Source organism: Macrobrachium rosenbergii, chromosome 55 (assembly GCF_040412425.1).
Source record: "Macrobrachium rosenbergii isolate ZJJX-2024 chromosome 55, ASM4041242v1, whole genome shotgun sequence".
In the NCBI taxonomy this organism is placed as follows: domain Eukaryota; kingdom Metazoa; phylum Arthropoda; class Malacostraca; order Decapoda; family Palaemonidae; genus Macrobrachium; species Macrobrachium rosenbergii.
Genome location: NC_089795.1, coordinates 27,535,268 through 27,545,267, shown reverse-complemented (window position 1 = coordinate 27,545,267; position 10,000 = coordinate 27,535,268). Strand labels below are relative to the sequence as shown.

The 10,000-nt window shown below is 36.0% G+C and overlaps 1 long non-coding RNA gene across 1 annotated transcript in view; it reads right to left on the bottom strand.

The window, feature by feature from the left end:
- Positions 1-6,309: 6,309 nt before the first annotated feature.
- Positions 6,310-10,000, bottom strand: part of LOC136835714 (uncharacterized) — a 437,685-nt gene continuing 433,994 nt past the window's right edge. Inside the window, exon 10 of the long non-coding RNA XR_010852252.1 lies at positions 6,310-8,819. This is a non-coding gene — a long non-coding RNA (uncharacterized lncRNA). The remainder of the gene's footprint in view (positions 8,820-10,000) is intronic.

Sequence of the window (10,000 nt, the reverse complement as noted above, 5' to 3'; positions counted from 1 at the left end):
TCTGGATGTGCTGCAGGCTTCAGAATGATCGTGATACTTATTGCTTTTATTACTTTTTAAAAAAAAAAAGAGAAGGTAATTACTTTAGATACACTTCCACTAAAGCCCTGCTGATGTTGTACGTATGATAACAAGACTTCGTTAGAGGATCAGATAAAATCACGCCTCACGGGAGTCTATGTATATCCTGGATAGCAAGACGGTTTCCAGCTTCGGTTTTACTCTGATTTTTCTTTTTTATGATACTCATGGATTGTCTCCGTTTGGGTACTAAACAAGTAAAAAATGAGTCGAAGTTTCTTCGGCGCAGTTGAATTTTCTGTACATCTTATAATCAAGGCTACCGAAAATAAATATATTTTTCGGTGGTTTCGGTACAATGCTGTATGAGCCGCGACCCATGAAACTTTAACCATGGGCCGGTGGTGGACTATCCTATATCGTTGTCAGAAGCACGATTATTGCTAACTTCAACCTTAAATAAAGTAAAAACTACTGAGGCTAGAGGGCTGCAATTTGGTGTGTTTGATGATTGGAGGGTGGATAATCAACATATCAATTTGCAGCCTTCTAGTCTCAGTAGTTTTTAAGATCTGAGGGTCAGACAGAAAAAAGTGCGGACGGACAGACAAAGCCGCACAATAGTTTTCTTTTCAGAAAACTAAAAAGGCAGCTCAGGCTTGCAAATCTATGAAGACTAGGGTCGCCATTGATGTAAATTATTTCTCTGAAACGAATACATTTTATTTTTTTACAAAGGTTGTAGATGATAAAGGATGGAAAAGTTGAGAGATAGAAAAGTTGAGACAGGAAGTAATGCATGTAAAATTGATATAAAATTGATTAAGAGAGCAAGAAGCAAAAATCTGAGGATTCAGATTTCCGACTTTCCAAGCGAATATTTTACAGTATTCGCTTAAAAAACAAATGTGAATTTTGCTTTACATCTATCCAGCAATATTATTGTAATGGACTCAATATACCATGTAGTACATAAGTAAAGAAAGGAACTAGTAAATTGTAATCTAAGTAGTAATAATAGAAGTAATGCACGTTCTTCATATCTCTCTCCCCTCTCTGCATATATATATATATATATATATATATATATATATATATATATATATATATATATATATATATATATATATATATATATATATATATATATATATATTCAGTATATATATATATATATATATATATAATATGCAGCCACAATGCCCTCTTACTTCTCGAATTCGTTGTACTTTTTTTTTTTGATATGCTTGCCACTACAAAGCCGTAAGATCCCAGCGCAAGAAATTGAAGAGACTGCAATGCCCAGTCGTGGGAAACGAACCCGCGTGACCTCCTTGTGATTATGGTGACGCGGGTTTGTTTCCCGCAACCAGGCATTACAGGCTCTTCAATTTCTTGAGCTTGGATCTTACGGCTTTGTAGTGACAAGCATATCCAAAAAAAAGTGCGAAGAATTCGAGACGTTAAGGGGGCATTGTGGCTATTACAATTACATACGTATCTGGTAAAAGTGACCAGTAGATTCTAAATACATATACATACATATATATATATATATATATATATATATATATATATATATATATATATATATATATATATATACACACACACACACACACACACACACACACACACATATATATATATATATATATATATATATATATATATATATATATATATGTATGTATATATATATATATATATATATATATATATATATATATATATTATATACATATATATATATATATATATATGAATGAATTATCACATCACCGTGATGCATATACAAGCATTAACCTACAAAGTTAAGTATACCTTAGATTTACCAGACCACTGAGCTGATTAACAGCTCTCCTAGGGCTGGCCCGAAGGATTAGACTTATTTTACGTGGCTAAGAACCAGTTGGTTACCTAGCAACGGGACCTACAGCTTATTGTGGAATCCGAACCACATTATATCGAGAAATGAATTTCTATCACCAGAAATAAATTCCTCTAACTCTTCATCAGCCGGCCGCGGGAATTGAACTCCGGCCCATCGAATGACAGTCTGAAGCTCAACCGGTTCGGCCAACAAAGGGCTTGCATTAACCTACAAATGTCCTACAATATATATGTACTGATAGATAGACCGATGGATTCAGAACCATAATGAGAACTAGACAGGAAAAAAGCTGATGACCCTTCATGATGGCTTTGTCAGGAATGACTAGCCCAATGACGAATTTATGAACCTTAGAAGTAAACAACTTATAAAGGACCAACAATAGCTCCTCGACTATGGCCTTAACTGCCATTACATGAGAAGGCCTAAGGCCGAAGAGAAGAGGCTGGAAACAGAGGCCCTCACTGATCACTTCTCGCATCTTCAGGAAGATAATAAAATCTCCATCACACCGACCTAAGTTGATGAATTCAATGGAGAATCTAGCCGCTAAAGAGAGTTCTTCCGCAGAAACAGTATGACAAAGCAAGTATGGGAGGCAGCCAAGCAAATGCAGGAAAATAAAGACGTCAAAAGGTGGTAAAGAGGCTGTCTATACGATATTGGAAAGGAGTGATTACGACAGGAAGATGGATGTCATCCCGGGGCACCAGAAAAAATGAGAAAAAAAAAGTGCAGATAACCTGAAGACCAACTTTCAAAGAAAATGAACCATCTAGTGACAAACGCTAATGCTGCTTAGGAGGATATCTTGTTGTCCAAAGCCAATGAATACTACTCCCCTGGGTAGTGCTATGGTACAGTAAAGACCCCAAAACTGAGAACCCACCATGGGCTCCCCAGCATACAAAATAGGTAAAATTTTGAATGAACTGGCTTCCTGCGTCCCTGTAAGTATCTCATTAAAATCTAGAGATTTAATGATCTCTTGAATATTACTACTATCAATGAAGGCATTGCATCACAAGATACTGATAGCCTTTTTACCAACATCCCAGTGGATGAAACTATCAACATGATATTAAACAAAGCATACAGAGGCAACTCTTACCAGTACCTGAAAAGATCCTTAGAGGCCTCCTGTGGGCCTGTCACACAAGGGGTGACACTACTGACTGATGGCTGGTGTAGTATAAGTTCCCCTAGAGGGTGATTTTTGTCAATGAATATGACAGCGGTAGAAGAAAGAACTTTTGAAAACTACCAAAAACACTCCATCTATGCCAGGTACACAGACAATATTTTTGTCCCAACGAATGGCAAGGAAGACCGTAATTACCTCCAGGAGGCCTTCTAATGAAACTTGAGAATCCTGATTGAGAAGAACCAGGACTAACAGATTCCTTTTCTTGATATATTATTTAAAAAGAGTGCAACGGGTTCAGTACCACCGTCTACAACAAACTCACAAACATAGGGAGGTGCCCAAATGCAAGAGGTGAGTGCTTGGACACATAGAGGAGATAGGTCACCAGTGCCTATGTAAACAGGGCATTCACTCATTGCTCAGCATGGCACTAAATGCATACAAAACTCGATAGAATCCACCAGTCTGTTATTAAGTAATAACAGACTGAAAATACGACCAAAAAGTGCATTAAAAAGAAATGAATAATTTCTAAAAGGAGACCAAAGAGGAAGATATATATATATATATATATATATATATATATATATATATATATATATATATATATATATATATATATATATATATATATATATAATACACACACACACACACATATATATATATATATATATATATATATATATATATATATATATATATATATATATATATATATATATATATATAAATGGATGTATGTGCGTTTATGTTCCAGTATAACTCTGAAATGCATTGAGCAATTTCAATCAAACTTGGTATACATATGACTTACTGTCTGGAAAAGAATACTGTGGGGGTGAGACATCACTAGCTCCAAAGGGCACCAAAAGGGATGGGGTTGGGAAGGGATTCTCTGAAACGGGGCTGGTTCTGCTCGTAGACTCAATAACTAAATAAACCCTACAGGTTTATCATACCTCATTTCGGTATACTTATGACTTACTATCAGGATAAGAATACTGCGGCAGTAAGACATCACTGGCATCAAAGGGGAGGGGTGGGAAGGGGATGACATGTAAAAATAACTGAAAACGACAGATATTAATGTCTAATCCATAGTCTTCAAGGTTGTTTAGATGAATAGTGACACTCCCAATGCCCTTTAAGTACAAGTTCAGCCCTGATAGGAAGAGGGGGGGGGGGTGAAAAATAAAATGTCAAAAACAACAGACATTAGTGTCTAATCCATAGTTTCCGAGATTGCTGAGATGAATAGTGACACTCCTGATGCTCTTTAAGTCCAAGTTCAGCCCCGATAGGAAATGAGGGTGAGAGGGGTGAAATATAAAATGTCAAAAATGTTGGTCAATGTAAATGAAGCAACTATCTTAACAGGAAAGAGAGAAGAGAGAGAGAGAGAGAGAGAGAGAGAGAGAGAGAGAGAGAGAGAGAGAGAGAGAGTTTATCAGTTGTCACTCAGACTTTTCTCCAGCAGCTCCGGGTTGGTCAGCTAGTTGGGCAATGTAATTGAAGCAACTATCTTAACATGAAAGGGAGAGTGAGAGGGAGAGGAAGTGAGAAAGAGAGAGTAGAGGGTGTGTTAGGGAGAGAGAGAGAGAGGGAGAGAGAGGAGAGAGAGAGAGAGAGAGAGAGAGAGAGAGAGAGAGAGAGAGTTTATCAGTTGTCATTCAGAGTTTCCCAGGCAGTGCTGAGTTGGTCAGAGAGTTTACAGTATATATATATATATATATATATATATATATAGGCATATATATGGGTATATATATATATATATATATATATATATATATATATATATATATATATATATATATATATATATATATATATATATATATATATATATATATATATATATATATATATATATATATATATATATATATATATATATATATATTATATATATATATATATATATATATATATATATATATATATATATATATATATATATATATATATATATATATATAATGTGTGTTTGTGTGTATATGCATGAAAATCAACACTAGTTCTTTAATGTTACTCCCCTGACTTCCAGAATATTTAAACAGGATGGATTATGTCATCAATACGTACCCAATGCCCCAATTTAGCTTAAATATTTTCTTTTCCTCTATGAACCCTTGGCAACAAGCAAAGCAAAAGGGAGGAAAAAAAAGAATGCTCCATTAAAATGTTCCCGAAGAATTCCTCGCCCCCTGGATTTCTTACCTGACTTGCCCATTTAAGGATTAACTTTCGTAATCCGGCTGAGCTCCAGGAGGGAAAGTGGTGACGGTCTGCCCTCATGCTAATGAAGCAGATTGGAGAGGATTGTCCCGCACCTATCACTAAGGAATAAGAACTCCTGCCTGTTGGTTTTGTCAATTCCCCCGAGGCAGAGGGACATCAAGGATTCAGTTGGCAAGAAAGTTTACAGGTTGCATTTGGCTTATCAAGGGTAAGGCGTACTCTCGACAGATTATAGCTTCTTTCCCTTTACTATATAGTTCTGCATTTTTTATATTCAAGAAATGCTTGTCATATTTGACAGATTGGTTATATACATACATACATACATACACAAATATATATATATATATATATATATATATATATATATATATATATATATATATATATATATATATATAAAAACAATGTCATATACGATAAGCTTTTCCTGAATATAATAATATTAAGCACTTAGTACTGATGACTCTTTTCCTTGCGAATATCTCGGTCTCAAAGGGAATTATAATTTGAAAAGTTCACTGGCCCGCCAGATATACTTTTGAATGAGAGAATAACGTAGACTAGTGCACACATACACACACATACGCACATACACACACACCACACACATGCACATACACACACACACCACACACATGCACATATACACACACCACACACACAAAATATAATAATAATAATAATAATAATAATAATAATAATAATAATAATAATAATAATAATAATAATAATTTCTGCCTCGTAATGAACTCCACATACTGCAGGAGTCATTGTTACAAGCAGTAAATTTTAATATATAAGCCCTGAAAAGGAAATGAAAACTGCAATGTAAACCTCCATCACAGAATTGTTGATTTCCTATGCTTAAAAAAGCATTAACTGCAGCATCAACCGATACGACGAAAATTCACGACAGCGTTAAAAAGCTTAACATAAGCTTTAGTAACAGGTTACTCTTAAATGAAAGTGTTCTAAAAATAAAAAGGAGAGTTAAGGGGTAAATTTATTTTTAGAGCTCAACATCAATTACTTGTTTGACACATTTAAAACCATGCCTGGCGGCATGACAATTACAGTTTTCAATGTCCAAGGTAATTATTTTATTCGTTTGAATAATATTTTGTGTTATAACAGAAGATTAGATTTTTATATAATTTAACTCCCAAAATCATTCTTGGAAGTTACATAGGCTACATACTGCTACGAGTGTTGATGGATCTGGAAGTTCTTACCTTGGCAATAACACATCTAACTGGAAACCAACACGTATATATATGCAAGAATGAATATAAGTAGAAATGATATTTCAAGTAACGGAAGGACTCAGGAGAGAGATTCCGTGTCTAAATTAATTAAATGTATTTACACTAATCAGAAGGATCAATTACAACGAGCCATATACGAGGGGCTCCTGGCACTGTTCAAGCTAAATTACACAATTGCAAAGGTTAAGAGTGCCCTTCAACAAAGACTGAAATATGATGAATAACACTGCTGATTAGCTTGATTGATGGATGTAAGGGCACAGTGGAGGCAGGTGGTTCTACAGCAGTAAACACACCCTTTCTGAAATACGTAGAACAAGGAACACGATCACTTGTTAAGCCAAAGCACAGGCTAATCTTTACAAAGGGGCGCTGGAGGTTTAAGGAGTTGACTTCGAGTTATGTACAGTTAAATCATCCTTTAACACTGATAAATGATTAACGACAGTGTTCAGGGTTTAAGCACAATGCAAAGGGAAAAGGAAACGAAATGACATAAGAGTATAAGATAAATGACCGAACACTCTCCAGCGCACAGTATCTTATTTCCTTAAGCGAATATCGTTGGTTGCAGAATAATGGGCTCTCAGACGAGTGGGACTTCAACACGTGGCACTTGAAGGTAGCACTTGGATGGCAAGTGATCGGCCAAACAAAAGAGGCAAGCAGTTGCTCGGTGACAAGGTAACGCACGGCGGCGGGTCACTGGGTCAGTGGTCCGTCTGCTTCTGTTGTTGTTGACCTCGGGTCAGCCTTATATAGCTTCTGTTTCTTGCCGGTGTTCGCCGCCCTGGGCAATTCAGTTGTCCTGTCTGTCAAGGGCGATTCCCGTTAATTCCTGCTGCAGGGAATTCACGTGGTCGCCGGGAAGGAAGGGTTCTGTATGGGAAGAAGAGTCTTTCGGCAAGTAAAGTCATAAAAGCAGATTAAGGCAAGTGCTTTGGAGGGGCTTAGCGAGTGAAAGTACTGGCCCTGACGAATTTAACTGTCAAATTTTAATTAACAGGGAGACACTCCTTAAGACACTCCCTGCCTCTCTGTGATGTTTTCCTAAAAGTTAGCATAGAGGGCTGCAAAGTAGTGATACTTGTAGCAATATCATAACCTCATCTATTAGAATGGTGAAATTCTACATGATATTTCATAAAACAATAGAGTAGAGATTATTGTGGGATTAAAATACTGGTAAATGACCGAAATAAAAAATGCGAAATGATAGTATCAAGTTGCGCAAGGCTTTCTTAACCCTTGAACTCATAACAAAATTATCAATTTTTAACCTTTAAAAGACAAACGCATGGCTTTCCTAGCGTCTAGCTTATCAGTCACCCATCCAAACGATTTAGTTTCTCTCTCTCTCTCTCTATTTTCTATTTTTGTAAGCCTATTTCACCTTTAAAGAGGGGAGTGGTACCTTCAGAGGGATACAGCTTTCAGGTTCCAAAGCAAGTCTTTGAGGGTGAAATTTGTACACCTACTATCCGTTTTTTTTTTTTTTTTTTTTTTTGGCCCAGGAAACGCTGGTTGGACTGATGGCCTAAAGATGGACTCTACCTAGAGACTGAAAAACCTACTCAAGCATACGATCAGTGCACAGTCTCCTCTTCACTTAACTGGGAGCAGTGGTTGCTAATGTCCAAAGTACGCTTTCAAACCCGCAGGAGTTCCATCAGCCTTTCCCGCATGCCCACATTCCCATTCTGCCCTGGAGAGCCAAAATTTCTCTGACAAACTTAGAGAGAGTCTAAAGAGAACCCAAAACATTGTGAAATTTCATGTCTCAAAAAAAAGTAATTTGGTATTTTCAGCTATCTCCTACAATTCCAGAAAGTTTGATGGAAATCACATTTAATTCTTTCCCGAAGCAGCACACGCTTAGAGGTTCAATCTGTATATGAGAATGATATATTTCCGTAAAGAAGACATTCTAAATTTATTTATGCCTTTTGAATTAAGTGCCACATATATCATAAGTTCAATAATAGCTTCGTTACGCAACAAAAAAAAACACAAAAAAATAAATAAAAACCTTTCTTTATACCTTGAAAACTTTGCAGTTTATGTTTTCATGTCCAAGTCACCCTTCAGCTTATACCAACGACAGAATAGCATTTTTCCTCACGTCTGTAATCTCAGGGGAACAAGCAGCTTCAAAGGAAGGCTCCCCTCCCATTCCTTGTACTCTTCTATAAAAGACACGCGATTTCTCTGTATGGAGTCTATGCTTGCTTTTATGGAGCCTCATCTGTAATGAACACGAATAGTTGTGGTCTGTCAATGTTAATTCGTAGAAATTAGCTTCATGTTCCCGTCATTTTAACTGCTGTTCTAACCTACTTTCTATTCCTTACTGGATTAAGGATTCCTACTAATTAATCAGTACAAGAAATTTATTTCTCTGCGCTCTGTTAATTTCATAATTTGAGTAAAAAAAATTCAACAGCAACATACAGATTGATTCACCTCTTCCAAGGTTTTGGGGGTACCCCGTGGAGAGAGAGAGAGAGAGAGAGAGAGAGAGAGAGAGAGAGAGAGAGAGAGAGAGAGAGAGAGAGAGAGAGAGACTTCTTTTGATACAGTAACAGATTTTCTCTTTGCGTGGCACAAATATAAATAACGCAGTCTTGTTTGATAATGTTCATTTGCGCGAACGTATGATGAATCAACAGTTATTAATGACTGACAAATAATTTTCAGATTATCTGTCAGACCTTGTTTATTTAGTGTAATTTAACATTTCAAACATCAAAATACCTTTTATTTGCATCAGTAAATAGAAAGCTTCGCTTTTACAGCTATACGAATAACTAAAAGTAATGACTCCGTAATGGGACCTTTCCTTTTATTGTTATTTCTGCAGGTAAAATCCTCTCATGATATTTGCGAGCTATTGCGTCAGAGATGATGTTCAAACTCTACTGAAAAAAAAATATGCTGTAAAACCTTAATCTCATTAAAATCACCGAAATACGCAGGGAGACTTCCTTTAATAATTAAACCTACAGAATGACCGGATATCTTTTTGACGGCTTGGTTACGTGGAAAATGTTTAGTAAGTATATGAGTGCATTTTATCCCTTTCATATTAAAAAAAACCGTTTTATATAATTGTTGACGTTCTCAAATAATTTTTCTTAGTTGAATTCTCTCATACCAGATGGATGATGATAAACATCTAGATTTGTGATGTTTCATCGACTCAGTTTATTAATATTATTTTCAGCATTTACAGAAAAAATTAATTACCTATACAGTGGTACGAATGTTAAACTTATTTTCAATCTCATTAAACGGAAACATTCATATTATCGTTTGCTGATTCTAGTGACGTAGAAGTTAACCGCCAAAATACATCACGGCTTTTTTAACCACTGAGGTTCGCCCTGGTTTCCGCGGGAATCTCCGGAGAAATTCCCCTAGTCAAAC